General features: G+C 36.2%; 1 pseudogene; it reads left to right on the forward strand.

The window, feature by feature from the left end:
• The first annotated feature begins 1,205 nt into the window (after window positions 1-1,205).
• Window positions 1,206-15,750, forward strand: part of LOC131059641 (taxane 10-beta-hydroxylase-like) — a 37,620-nt pseudogene continuing 23,075 nt past the window's right edge.

The following is a 15,750-nucleotide window of genomic DNA, read 5'->3' on the forward strand; positions in this document are numbered from 1 at the left end:
AAATCATGAACCAGGAAGAAATGTACTATTTTTTCTAACTTGTTTGCTTCATATGCAGATATGGAAAGTAAGACAACATGTGGGTTAAAATGTGGCTCCCACGAGGGTTGAGCTTAGCATGTTGTAGATCACATAAACAATTATCCTCCATTGTAGATGAAATGGTGTGGCTATTAAAACCTTAAGACCAAAAGAAACTCAGAGCAAAATGCAAGTAGCCCATGTAAAGTTTGACTTGGGTGTCAAAAAGGGTTTTAAAAAGGCCTTAGAGTTTCCAAGTGGTTTCAGTCGCCAGGTAGGAAGACCTTTTATCCCACATTGGCCATGTAGAGGGAGTTTATCATATTTAAATATAAGGCCACATATAACTATAGTGTCAAAGCTTACAGGCTTTTGGCAATAAGAGGTAGCTTGTGGCCTGGTGGACCCCATGCACACACATCTCAAGGCATCCTAATTTTTTGATCATCTGGTGGGAAGAGACTTAATAGAGAGAAAGTTGAAGAAAGATCAATGGTGATCACAGAGATCTAATGGTTGTTGCTATGTCGCAATGAAAAGACACACACCGGATTATCGTTGTGACTTGGCGACTAATGACATGGTAGAACAAAGAGTAACTATCGACCATTAGATCAAGGGAGATCAAATGACAAAGTGACATTCTAAGGCTATCCATGACTATCACTGTACCATGGTTGTGAAGTGCCCAGAACGAATACCCTCGTGATAGGTGGCGACAAGGTGGTTCCTAGGCGGATCTCATGAGCCAATCAGAGGGTGACACACATTGATGATGTGACACAAGAACAAATATCAACCAGAGTAAAGATCGACTAGATTTGATCACATCCAACAGTGATCGCATATATCCAATGGTGGTCGCTAAGCCGCAAGGAAAACTTGCTCGCCCAGCTATCTCATGCGACTTGGTGACCAAGTAGTGGGGCCCACTAAAGAAGCAATTTGGGGGAAGAAATAAATAACGATGATGAAGCGAGATCTGACGGTTGTCGCTACGTCACGATGGGAAGATAATCGCCAAATACTCCCCGTGACTTGGTGACAAAACACGTGCTAAAAAGGGAAAGTTAAAGCTTGAGCAGAGTAAAGATCGACCATCAGATCAAGAAAGATTGGATGATGGAGTGCCATTCCATGGCTATCCATGACTGCAACTATACCATGATTGTGAAGTGCCTAGAATGAATACCCTCACGATAGGTGGCTGTCCAGGTGGTTGTCCAGGTGGACTTAGAGAAAATAAGGATGAAGTTCCCAGAATGAATACCCTTGGGATAGGTGGCTCTCGAAGTGGTTGTCCAGGTGGGCTTAGAGCAAATGAGGATGCACCACATGGTAAAGAGAAGATGAAGAACCATGAGTAGGCCAAGAGTAAAGATCAATCGATTGATCACATCTAATGGTTGGGTGGACAGATCTGACGGTGGTCACTAAGCCGCAAGGAAAAGTTGCTCACCTAGGTTATCACCGTGACTTGGCGACAAGGTGGGTCTAGGTCCAAATGGAAGACAAAGTGGACCCGTGAGAAAATTAGAGGTTGAAACGTGGAAAAAGTCTATAGATGAGCGGATGTCTAAGTCAACCTTAAACTTGAACCAATTCAAATTGGTTCAAGGCTTCAAAAAAGTTCAGTGGTTCACTGGTTCAAAGTAGTTCACCAGTTCAAAGTGGATCACCGTATTTAAATGGTTCAATAGTTCAAAGTTCATTAGCATTGCTCATTCTCGTGGGCCCAGGAAGATAAAAGAGAATAAAAATACTAAAAGGCAATAAGGTTTTTGACAGATCAATGGCCATCGCTATACCGCAAGATAAAAATGCTCAATGGATAATCATAGTGTTACAAGCTAGGGTTGTCATTGCACCAAAAGATCGACCTGTTAATGCCTGATACAACCACTAGACTTATAGAATCCACAGGAGGCTATTAAACCATGTCATGAATCCCCATGAGGGACACTGGCCCATTGCCAACAATCCCCCTCCCAGCATCACTCATCGCAACGTGCGTGATTTGAACCTATGACCAAGCTCTGATACCACTTGTTACAAGCTAGGTTTGTTGTTGCACCAAAAGATCAACCTGTCAATGCCCGATACAACCACTAGATGTATAAAATCTAGAGGAGGCTATTAAACCATGTTGTGAATCCTCATGAGGGATGCTGGCCACTACCAACACATAGCAAATTGGTGACCAAGTAGTGGGGCCTGCTAAGGAGTAAACAAAAAAAAAAAAAATTAAATGCAATCGACCATGGTCAATCTAGGTGATCCAATGGCTAGCAATAATATTAAATTACATGGTGGACTCAGAACTGGTTGTTCAAACAGTGAATAGCTCGCTAAGAAAGGGGATGATTTATACATAAAAGAGTAATGCAATTGATTATTTGAATATGAAAGTCTTACATACTCTTGGAAATCTTGTGAAACAGGAAGATCATTTCCACAATCATTTTTTTAACAGAAGTTTCAACACAGAGAGCAATTGCCAGAGAATGCATAAGTTTTTCTCAGTGGGATTTCTTTTTTAATAGAGTCACAATTCATTTCATCATGCAGCTTTCACATGGGGATAACTATTTTTCACATTTAGATATGCAGATTTTCTTACAGGAGGATCAGTGGCAATCCTTTTGAGCAGTAGTTTTTTTTATAGTTTGTGCATGAGGTTTTATGTCATTTTTGGGGCAGTTTCGCCCAAGGCTTTTCTCATGCAGTGTTTTTTAGGGTTTTTGAAGGGGATTTATCATGATTTCTATATATTCCTCCTCTCCTTTTTTCCCTCTGGTTCTTTCTTTTTGCTTACACATACAACAAAAAGCATTGTATCTCAACACTTTTTTTAGTTTTCAACATTGTAATAGAGAATATTTTCGGTTTGCAATAGAGAGTTTCAGTTTCCTTGTCAATTATTTCTTATTTTTCCATTATCAGATGAATGATTTGACAAAGTTATTGTGATTTAATTCTGAATCCATTTATTTGTCTTATTTATGCTTTGTAGAGATAGGAAGATTTCATAGTAAATTGAGGTTGTGGGTTGTGTTCATTTTTTTTCTAATTCTTTGCATGTTTGTGAAAAATCACTTTTCCTATACGTAGAAGTTAGATAACTTTGATCCTTCACATGAAATATTTATGAATTTCATGATCTTATTTGATTCATGAGATATGTTTTTTGGGTCTTGTTGTAGCTAGTTATAGTTTTAGGACAGCAAGTAGAACTTCATCATTTTGGTGTATCACCTCCATTAGGATAGGTTTTTTATTACATGCAAGACTTTTTACACTTTTCCCACAAGAAGTTAGTGTAGGAGATCCATCTGAATAGAAAGCCGACATGGTCTCTGAAGATTCACCTTCACTTTGAGAAACCCACAAGCTCAAAGGTGTTTCCATGTTTCACAAGATTGCTTGTTTTTGAACTTAGCATCATAGGTGCAATCCTCAGTGACAACACTTCCTCCAAGTAGAAAAGCTCCATGAGTTGTGCTTTTCTGATCATCCACATTACCTACCCAGTCAATATCAGTAAAGACATCTAAAGTTAAATCACCTTTATAGGGATACCATAAACCATAGTCTACTGTGCCTTTGAGATACCAAAAAATTCTCTTCATAGCTACCATGTGACTTTCTTTAGCCTCTTTTTGAAATCTAGCCACTAATCCAGCAACATGAGCAATGTTCAGTCTGCTATGGACAACATAATGTAGCTTGATAATCATAGATCTGTACTCTTTTTTACTAAAATCAAGAGAATCATCTTCCTTTGACAACTTGCAACCTGTCACCATTGGTGTCCCTACCAGTTTGCAGTCTTCCATGTCGAAAGTCTTCAACACCTCTTTGATATACTTGGTCTGACAAATAAAGATACCACCATCTAGTTGTTGAACCTGTAAGCTAATAAAGAACTTAATTTCACCAATTAGAGACATTTCAAATTCCTTTTTCATTATTTCAGCAAAGTCCATACACATATCATCATTACCACCAAAAATTATGTCATCAACAAACACTTCTTCTATCAACATCTTGTCTCCATCAATCTTCAAATAAATCTTGTTGTCCTCACTAGTATGTTGGAATCTAATCTTGATCAAATGTGCATGTAATCTCTCATACCATGCTCTCGGTGCCTGATTAAGACCATACAAAGGTTTGTACAATTTACACACCATGTATTTATCATTGGTCAAGGAAAATCCATCTGGCTATTCAATGTATACTTCTTCTTATATAATCCCATTCAGAAAGGTTGACTTGACATCTATTTGGTAGACTTTGAATCCCTTATATGCAACAAATGCCAGTAGCATCCTTACACCTTCTAATCTAGCAACAGGTGCAAATGATTCACCATAACCCTCACCTTCCTCTTGACCATACCCTTTGCAAACTAACCTTGCGTTGTTTCTTACAATCCTTCCTTATTCATCTAATTTATTCTTAAAGACCCATTTTGTTCCAATTACATTCTTATCCTCCGGTCTAGGAACAAGTGACCATGTCTAATTCTTCTCAATTTGATCTAATTCTTCATTCATTTCCTTAACACAATAATCATCCTTTAGTGCTTCCTTAGCTATCTTGGGTTAAATTGAAGATATCAAACATGAGTTCTCTTGGATCTTTCTCCTGGTTTGCACACCTCCATTCTTATCACCAATTATTTTCTCTTGTGAATGATTCGATCTAACATATCTAGGTATTTCATGTGCTAGTTGTGCACCTTGTTCATCTAGTTCTTCATCTTCTTCCTCACTATCATCATTCATAGGTTGAGCACCTAGTTCTGCATTTGTCAGTTCTTCATTATTCTTTTCTTCTAATTCAATGATCTTTTCCTCATTATCATCCTTTTCAGGTTTAGATCTACTTGTACCTTCAGACTTATCAGATAAATCATCAACTTTTACATTAGCACTTTCAACTATTTTCTTAGTTCTCTTATTGTAACATTTATATGCTTTACTCTTAGAAGAGTAGCCAAGAAAAATTACCTCATCAGATTTTGCATCAAACTTATTAGTACAGTTATCTCTCTTGATAAAACATTGACTTCCAAATATTTTAAAATAGCTAACACAAGGAGTCTTTCCATACCATAGCTCATAGGGTGTCTTATTGTTACCTCTTTTTACTAGTACCCAATTTAAAGTGTATACAACAGTACTGACCGCTTCTCTCCAAAATATTTTGGATACATTACCCTATAATAACATGGTTCTTCCAACTTCAACTATTGTTCTATTCATCCTTTCTGCTATGCCATTCTATTGTGGTGTCTTGAAAGCAGACATTTGTCTCTTTATACCCTATTCATCATAATACTTAACAAATTCATCAGATGTGAATTCACCTCCTTGGTCTGATCTTAAACACTTCAAGTTCTTTTTAGTTTCCTTCTCAACTAGAGCTTTAAATGATTTAAATTTATTAAATGCTTCTAATTTCTCTCTCAAAAATGTTACCCACAATATTTTAGAATAGTCATCGGTGAAGATCATAAAATACCTATCACCATAATAACTCTTTGTTCTCATAGGGCCACAAAGATCAGTATGTACCAAATCTAAAACATTCTCAGAAATACCATTCTTTCTCTTGAAAGAAATAGAGGTCATCTTACTCATTTGACAATCTTTGCATATCACACTATCCAATTTGACAAGTTGGGGTAATCCTCTTACAACACTAGACTTTCTTATCTTAACCAAATTATCAAAATTAACGTGACAACATCTTTTATTCCATAACCAATTGTCTTCCATTCTTGCAACCAGACAATTATTAACATTACTATTCAAATGGAATAAGTTACCTCTAGTTTACTTTCCGATAGCAATCAGTTCACCATTACCTCCATTAATTTTGCAGAGTCCACTATTAAACTCAAGAAAATAACCTTTATCATTGAGCTGACCAACACTTAAAATATTATGCTTAAGATCATCAACCCAAAATACATCATCAACATTACTCTTTCCATTTAGAGAGATTGAATCTTTACCTTTCACCATGCAAGGAGTGTTGTTTCCAATTATAACAACACCTCCATCAAATTCATTAAGGGTTATGAACTTACTTTTGTCTCCAATCATGTGGTGTGAGAAGCCATTGTCTATAATTTATTCATCACTATTCTCCATATGAGATACTAGTATAGTTTTATCAAAGAGCTCCTCCTTCATAGCTACAAACACAATTTACTCATTGTCATCTTCTTCTTTCGACTCCTCAATGGTCACAGCTTCATCTACTACAACATAACAATGTTTCTTGCCCTTTCCTTTAAATCTTCTAAACTTTTCTTTCTTATGAGAACTGTTAGGGTAGTTAGCAGCAATATGACCAATTTTATTACAAGAGAAACACTTCAAAGGTAGCTTTCCTTTATACTTATCAATGCCTCTTGGAAATCTCTTTGTTAAAAATGCCTCAAGTTCCATCACTTGATCTTCATTGTATTCATTTCCCTAGTTACTTCCATGAATTTTCCTGCACTCATGATTTTGACATATATCTTTTGCTTTTCTAGAAGATGAACCGGTAACAAAAGCTTTAAAGGCAGATTCAGTAGATTTTGTCACACTATTGTCAAAACTATTTAACTCAAAAGCTGTAAGCTTACCAATTAATGAATCAACAATTGCCTTATCCTTTGAAATAGATCTAAGTTATTGGAGTGTCGATACTCTTATAGCATATTGATGTTGAAGAGTTCTTAGCATTTTGCTTACTATTGTATCATCTTCTATCTTGCCTCTAGCACTCTTAATGCCTCCAACAACTTCTTTGATTCTTTGACCATATTGTCCAATATTCTCTCCTTCAAGCATTCTTATGTCATCAAACTTTCCTCTCAATCTTTCCTCTTTGGCTCTTTTAACATGCTCATCTCCTCCATATATTGTCATTAACTTTTCCCAAACCTCACCTATAGTTTCCAATCCTTGAATATCAATATATTCAGAGTTAGATAAAGTAATTACAATAGCTTCTAGGGATTTCATGTTATCATGCTGTTCTTTGAGTTCATCCGGTGTCAAGGGAGTAGTAGGAGGAGCAACATATGTCATTTCAACTTGCTTCCAATATTGTGCACCAAGACCTTTGATGTAGATCTTCATTCTGTCTTTCCAGATCTTGTAGTTATCCTTGTTGAACTTGGGACCCTCTTTCTTCATCATCTTGAATTCCTCATAATCTTTTCCTCAAGCGGTTAGGCTTTCTGCATACAGAGGACCAAAGCTCTTATACCAATTGTTAATCCTACGAGGATCTAGTAAAAATGAGAGGGGGGGTGAATTGGTATTAAGAACAATTCAAAATTTAACTCAAAATAAAACTTATCTAAGATTTGAAACCAATTAAAAAATATCTCAACTTCTATAATCATATCTAATAACCTCTTTATCAGATTTGCTTAGCACATTAATCAGATCATTTACCAATACTTTTACCACCAAATAATTGATATAAACTTGATCATTTACCAACTCATTAACCTTATCAATAATATCAAATAATTTCTCAAACAACTTCTTATTAGTACCGATAACCTCTGATAAAATACTAATAAAACATCATAACCGGTGTCTTAGAAATAATCCATTAAATGAAATATAAACAAGAAAATCACATGAAAAATATTCCACACATGAACACCATAAGTTTTTGACATGGAAACCAAAATAGGGAAAAACCACGGTAGGATTTGGTACCCACAAATATTTGTACTCTTTTGAAGTACGCCTTGTTAGGAGCTTACAATACGCCTAGTTAAGAGTAGACTCTGTTAAGAGTCACCTGATTAGGGGATTTACCTTGCAATCCAGTTAGGAGCTTGATGATTTGTTAAGATCAACCTCATGAGAGGATTTAACACTCTTTTGAGAGCTTCTTTGCTAGGGGACTTAAATGTTTAAGGCCTGTTAGGGCCTACCTGGTTAAGGGATTTAACCTACTGCAACTATTAGGGAACAACAGTACAAAAATTATATGTTTACTTGCACTTCTCTTCTTGCTTGATCAGATCTAGTTATACACAACACTCTACAACTCTCAGGAAGATCTCACACTCACTTGGATGACTTAACACATTCTCTAAGACCACCGACACAATAAACATCAATTGTGTCAACTTAAATAGCTATCTCAACTAGGTCAGCCACAAAACCCAATTACATCATGATTTTATAATTAGATCACAATAGATCGTTACAGATCGCTATATAGATCATTACAACAAATTACAATGTAATATCAATCATTGGCTGATCACAACCCATCAAGGAAATCCAATCTATATCCTCAAAACACTCTACTAATCATTTTGTTGATTCCTAAGAAAATCTTCCTTGAATCACTCCAGAATAGCTATCAAACCTTTCACGCGGGTTGTGTCGTGTTACCAACTTCATGTAGACTTGTTGTCGACCACCATCATAATAGAAATCATTACTGGTTTGATGATTTCTTCATCGGTGTTTAAATCCTACTAAAACCTTAGCAAAACTTCATCTGAAATTTGAAACACGCCTTTCGATAATCATCACAAGTTTCAGTTCTGGTCATATACACCTTTCCATGATACAAGTTCACCATCCAAACCGTAAATCACCAGTCATCGTCGATCGGCTGATCCAATCAAAACAATTCTACTTTACCAGTTAAAGTCCTATTTCACAGACTTTAGTTCACTGCTGGTAAACCCCATTTTTTGGTAAACCCCATCTTCTAGTAAACCAAATCACTTAGATGATAAAACAAAACATCAAGAACATCAGTTGCCAGCAATGGCAACACAAATAACTGATCATTTTATCTATTCATATAATCTCAATCTCTTCATCACAAATAGACTTCTATCTTTTACCGGTGTAGTCATCCAACTTCAACTGCATCACCTGATCTGTATCAGTTATGCCAAATGCCAATAGATAGATCCACTTGCATTGAAAATTTTTCCTTCCCTTAGGAAGAGGAACTAAATCCTATGTGTGATTCCTTATCAAGGAATTAAATGCTTCTTGCATTGCAACATCCCACTCGGGAGCACCCGAAGCTTCTCAAAAACACTATGGATCAGAAGATGAAGCAATGAAGAGATGTGGAGCCTACTGAAATTGTGACCTTGTTCTTATAGTATTTGATGGATCACCAAGCCAATCTCTTGCTAACTCAAATTTTTGTCAAGCCCAAAGAGGCAGTAAGGCTCAAGAGTCTAGGGGAGAGTCATCAACCTCTGAATGATGAATATGAGAAGAATATGAATCCTCATCATCATTGTTGCCATCTGAAGTGGAGGAAGAAGAATCCTCATTAGGATTAGGAGGATTAAGATCCTCAAAAGAACTATCATCATGATGCAATGTCTCCAATGCAATAGAGGATGGATAAGTGGAATGAGAAGAACTAGAAGAACTCTCCTCAAAATGAACACTCCTCTCAATGAACAACTCATGAGTAGAGGGATCGATAAGTCTATACCCTTTGATATCATCTTCATACCCAACAAATATACAAGGATTTCTCTATGGATCCATAGTCATGCCTTTCTCTATTGGGATGTGGGCCCATGCAAGAGATCCAAACACTCTGAAGTTCTTCACTGTAGGTTTTCAACCAATCCAAGATTGAAAAGGATTTACCCCCTTCACAACTTTGTGAGGAACATGGTTTTGGATGTAACACACATAGTTGATGGCCTCTACCCAATACTGAGGTGCCAAAGACTTGGATTGAATCATACAAATGGCCATATCCTTCAAAGACCTATTCTTGCGTTCTGCGACACCATTCTGATGAGGACTATATGGAACTGTGTACTGGATGTTGATACCTTTTGAAGCACAAAATTGTTCAAACTGATTGTTAACATATTCACCTTCACATTTTGTAAGTAGAATCTTGATGAATTTCGCATAATTTTTCTCTACAAAAGCTTTAAAATATAGAAAATACTCAAAGACTTTAGACTTTTGTTTCATAAAGTAAACCCATGTATATATTGAAAAGTCATCAATAAATGTCAAGGCATATCTAGCCCTATTGAAAGATGGTTGTGGAAATGGTCCTGCCAAGTCACTGTGTACTAACTCCAATAGTTATGTATCTCTCCATGCTTAAATGCCTTTATCGTAGTTCTCCTCAAGATGCTTACCAAGAATGGATCCCTAGAAAACTCAATCAGAAAATTGAATAGAAGGCAAACCTGAAACTATGTCCAATTGACTGAGTTGTTATAAGTAATGGTAGATCAAGTGGCTAAACTGTTGATCCCACAAATGACTCACCTCATCTACATGATTGAGTAACACTATTGAAGGAGAGTTAGGAACAAAGTGAGAAAACTGATATAATCTGGAATGATGATCAACGTTTCCCACAACAATAGTAGACCCATTATGCATTTCACTAATTACCATGGTATCCGGTGTGAACTCAACTCGCTTACCAGAACTAGTGTGAGTGATATGATAAACAGATAAGAGATTAGTTGATAAAAATGGAACACAAAGAACATCTTGAAATGTTCCTTTGCCCACATCCATAGACCCTCTCCCATGCACTTACACAAGAGTGTCATCACCCATTAGTATGGTAGGTATAGAACATAGCTCTAAAGAGGTGAAATAATCTTTTGAAGAAGTCATGTGGTGTGAAGCACCCGATTCAATTATTTAATAATTGGGTACTGAAGCAACAACAACTAGGGTCTTACCCTTTCCTTTCCCCTTACCCTTATCTATGTCCTTTGAAGATCCTTCTGATGAACTCTATTTGACTAAATCAGGCAACTTGATATTATTATTTTTAAGAAGATGTGAAAGGTGATCAATTTGTTTCTTTAAACACTTATGTTCATCTTGACTAGGCCTCTTACAATAAGAACACTTGACCTTATCTTTCTTAGGTTTCTTACCTTTTGATGAAGAAGTCTGATTATCTACTTTTGAAGTAGCAAATTTGTGATCTTTCTTCTTCTCTCCTTGGTTCTGTTGTTTCTTATCTTGCTTACTAGACCCTTTCTATTATTTTGTGCCTTGATTTACAACTAAGGCATGTGACTTAGAGGGTTTTATTATACCCATTTGAACCAATTTATCCCACTCCCTAGTGAGTTTTCTAATAAATGCATCTAGGAAAAGGCATTTTGAATGTGGTACCTAGGGCAAATTGTGTAGAATAGAATGTAGAAACAAACATTGAATAGTTAGGACCAAGCTTAGAAAGAATACTCAAGATTAGTTGCTTATCATTTTTATCAGTTCCACACTATTCCAAATACAATCTTACGGACTTAAGTTTAGTGAATAAATCTTGTATAGTATCAAAATTGGTTGGATTCAACCCTATCAGTTCATTCTCCAACTGATGACCTCTTAGCTCATCCTTCTTACCAAAGAGTTTTTCCAAAGTGTCCCACACTACATTTGGTGTAGTGGCAGATTTAATGTGAAAAAAAAGGTCAAGAGAGATAGACATACACAAAGTACCAAAATCTCCATCACATTTATTAAACCATTTAATCTTTTCTACAATATATTGAGGATCAATTTTAAGTCCCGTCATAACACAATGATATCCATGTCTTTTCCAATATATTATCATCATAAACTTCCATTCAAAATAATTATATGGTGTTAAAAGAGAAACTGTAATGCATCCATAATAGTAGAAAAGAAGATTGCAAAGATTCAAGAAGAGTGCAAGAAAGAAGACACAAGAGACAACCCCTCTTTCCACTAGTCTCAAAAATCACCCCCCCCCCAAAAAATATTTCAAGGTTGGAACTTTATAACTAGTGCATTTACAAGGCCTTTTATTAGATTATAATGATTTTAAGGCTCCAATGGCCAAAAATAGAAAGTTAACCAAAAAAAAAAAATTGATACAAAATATGAAAAAAATAGCTTTATAGCTGCATAATACTTTGCAATACCTTTCCAATAGCTACTTGTGTTTTAAAAACAGATTTGTGAGGTGAAAGATATGACTTGTAGTAGGAAATAAATGTAGCTAATTCAACCTAAAATTGTTGGCATAACTGATGGTGTTGGCACAACTAGTTCATTAGTTAGTATTATCATTGATGACAAACACTTACCGATGAATAAGGCCAAGCTTATAGGCAAGGAGGTGTGGTAAACCTCAATTGTTTACTCATGGCTACAAATAGTATGGAGGATTTTGTGCTTCCCTAATATGAATTATTGACACACTTAAGTAGTATGTTGGTCAAATACTAATCGGATGAAGGATAAATAGAGTAGCTGACAGGTTAGTCAAGCATCTGATAGGTGTTGAGATTAGTTTCTTAAATTGGCAATTGAAATGATGATGCAGTCACAAGAGGTGACTCATATTGTAGTTTAGTAGTCTTATGTACAACTAAAACACCCTAGACAGATAGGTGATCAGTTTGCTTGATGATCAGTGACTGGTGGCAAAAGATGAAGTTACACTGATGAATTGGTGATACAGGTTGAAGGATTCTATCCATCAAGAATCTCGGGGTAGTGACCAGTAAGTTGGATGTGATGACCAAAGGTGAGTCATTTAGGGTGAGATATCATCAAACAAACTACTAGTGAAGTCTACAACATTTAACCCAGTTAAGATGAGATTTGTGTGGATTTTTTGGTTCGCATTATAAAGTCAGAACATGACCCAAAAGTTGCTTAAATTATGAGTTACGATAGCAGATAAGGATGAGTTGCTGGCGAGAATGATGGAGAGCCCATAGAGAAAGTGCGGGAAGACTTGAATTTCAAATTTACCGAGTTTTAGGTTTGAACTCATTTAGGAAACATTTTTATGTGTTGACAAAACATGGTATATTTTTTTTTGGTGAAAACCAAAAAGCTTGATCATAAAATTGCTAAGTGTAATCAAGAAGAGAGGTAATCCAACAAGGTGAGAAGAGTGTAGAACTGCTAAGAGAATGGTAGAGTGGTGAAGAGAGTGTCTAGAGATTAGATAGTGTGAAGAGTAGAGAAAGAATGCAGAGAAACAACACAGTGCAGAGTAAGTGTAACCGGTGGTGAAAACAAAAAGATTCAATTGGATTTGATTAAGCTAAGAGTAGCTATTATAGAAGATCATTCTCTTTGTTATTTTCTAATAACTACAATAGTAAAATCTCTTAACTACGTGGACTTTAATAGGTCCCTTTGTAAAATCCCTTAACCAGGTGTCATCTTAATTGATGATCCTAAGTCCTTTAACAAGGCTATCTCTAACAAGGTAAAGGTTCTAATAGGCCTTGAAGAAAATCCCTTAACTGGGTGGCACTTGATAGTGTCTTTGTAATTTCCTAATAGGGATGGCTCCTCACCAAGTGTACTCCAGAAGAGTACATATTTTGGGAGTTTCTACTCACACTATGGTTTTCTCTCATTTGGGTTTCCATGTGATAAACTTTGGTGTTCATGTGTGATTGATTTTATGTGTGCATTTTTCTTATTAATGTTGCTTATACTGATAAGTGTTAATTTTGAGTAGAAACTTTGATGAAGGTTAAATCTGGCAGAATCGGTATAGTGTTGATTCACCTCTCCCCTCTCAGCACCGGTTGGGACAAATAATGGGTATTAGAGCCATGATCCTTAAATTCAGAAGATCTTAACAACTTAAGGAAATATCCAAGATGATATGAAAGGAAGGCTCCAAGCTCTCTAAAGAGAATTACACATTATGGTGTGGTAGAATGAAGGTCTACCTAAGAACCCTAGGAGATCAATACTGGACTCATGCAAGCATAGAGTACAATGAACCTAGAGAGGTTATCGCTGCAGATCAGATCAAAGAGAATCAAGATAACATCACAACTATGGATGTGATTGCTAGTGCTCTATTTGATAATGAGTATGTTGAGGTTCAAGATCTGAAAAACAACCTATGAGATGTGGAATAAGTTGAAGACTATTTATGGAGGAGATCCTCATGTACAAAAGGCTAAGGTGAATAGTTGGAGAGGAAAATTTGATGAGATGAGGATGCATGAAGGAGAGAATATAGAACAATACAACAAAATAATAAAGGATATGGTAAATTCCATTAGAAATACTGGAGGAAAACTTAAGGAAGATGATGTGATCAGAAAAATCTTGAGAACTCTACTACCACAATATGCCATAAGGGTTTCTGCAATTCAGGAACTCAGATCTTTGGGAACAGTTAATGTTACACATATATTATTAAGTTTGTTGCTTTTGAACTTAGCAACTATGATAACAATATGCCAAAGATTGATGCTGCCTAAAAATCTTCCATGACACTTGCACCAACAAGGAGAAGAAAAGAAACTAGAAGTAGTTCTACTACAAGAACCAATCATTCTCATTAACATGAAAACTTGTTATCTGAAGAATAGGAACAAGATGAGCTTGAAGCTCTAATAGAAAGAAGGTTGCCAAGAGGAAAAGGAAAGTACAAAGGTAAACTACCCTTGAAGTGTTTCTCTTGCAATAAAATAGGTCATATTGTATCCAGATGTCCTGACAATAATAGGAAGGATAACTCTAGAAGATACAAAGAGAAGAGAAAGAAGGAGTGCTATCTTGCAAAAGGAGTTACCGATGAAGAATTAGAAGGATCTGATGGAGAAGGGATTGCATTTATAGTGGTAAAGGAAGATAGCACAGAGGAAAGTGATATGGCACTGATCTCTAGTTCAAACTGGTGTGGAGACTAGGTAATTGATAATGGTTTCACTCACCACATGACCGATGACATAAACAAATTCCTCAGCATGGAGGACTATGATGGAGGATCCGTGAGATTCAACAATGATGCTCCCTGTGTAGTAAAAGATAAGAGATCTATAGCCCTAAATGATAAAACTAATTGTGAATATGTTTACTAGGTAGAAGGGCTAAAGTATAGTATGTTAAGTGTTGCACAACTTAACAATAAGGGTTAACGGTTAGAGATTAATTAAGGAATATGGAAAATAAGTGATAAATCAGGAGATCTGATTGCTACTGGTAAACAAACTAGAGGTAATTTGTTCTACCTAGACACCACTATAGGAAGTTGCCTGATGGAAAAGGTAGAAGATAGCTAGCCATCGCACAAAAGATTGTGTCATGTTAATTTTGATAGCATAGCAAAGGTTAGTAAAATGAAGTCTGTCATAGGTATGCCTGACATTATGAAACCTGAGAATGCTCCATGTAAAGAATGTCAACTAGGAAAGTTGATCAGATCTATTTTCAATAGCAAATCTTATTCATTTGAGAATATGCTGGACTTAGTGCATATAGATTTGTGTGGTCCTATGAGGACTAAGAGTTTCTATGGGGACCGGTACTTCATGTTGTTTGTAGATGATTTCTCAAGAATGATGTGGGCTGTATTCTTGAAAGAAAAAATTGAAGCCTTTCACATGTTTAAGGTCTTCAAGGCTCGAGTGGAGAGAGGAACCGATAAGAGTCTAAAATCTTTGAGATCGAATAGAGGAGGAGAGTTCACCTCTCAAGAGTTCATAAATTACTGTGAAGAACAGGGGATTATGAGGCAAATTTTTGCACCTAGAACACCTTAGTAGAATGGGGTTGCTAAAAGAACAAAAAAAACTCTAATTGATTGTGTGATGTCTCTAATGATTCAAAAGGATATTCCACATGTCTTATAGAGAGAAGCAATGAGTACTGTTGTGTATTCCTTGAACCAGATATAGGTGAAGAAGGGGACAAATAAGACTCC

Source organism: Cryptomeria japonica, chromosome 9, assembly GCF_030272615.1.
Source record: "Cryptomeria japonica chromosome 9, Sugi_1.0, whole genome shotgun sequence".
NCBI classification, from domain to species: Eukaryota; Viridiplantae; Streptophyta; class Pinopsida; order Cupressales; family Cupressaceae; genus Cryptomeria; species Cryptomeria japonica.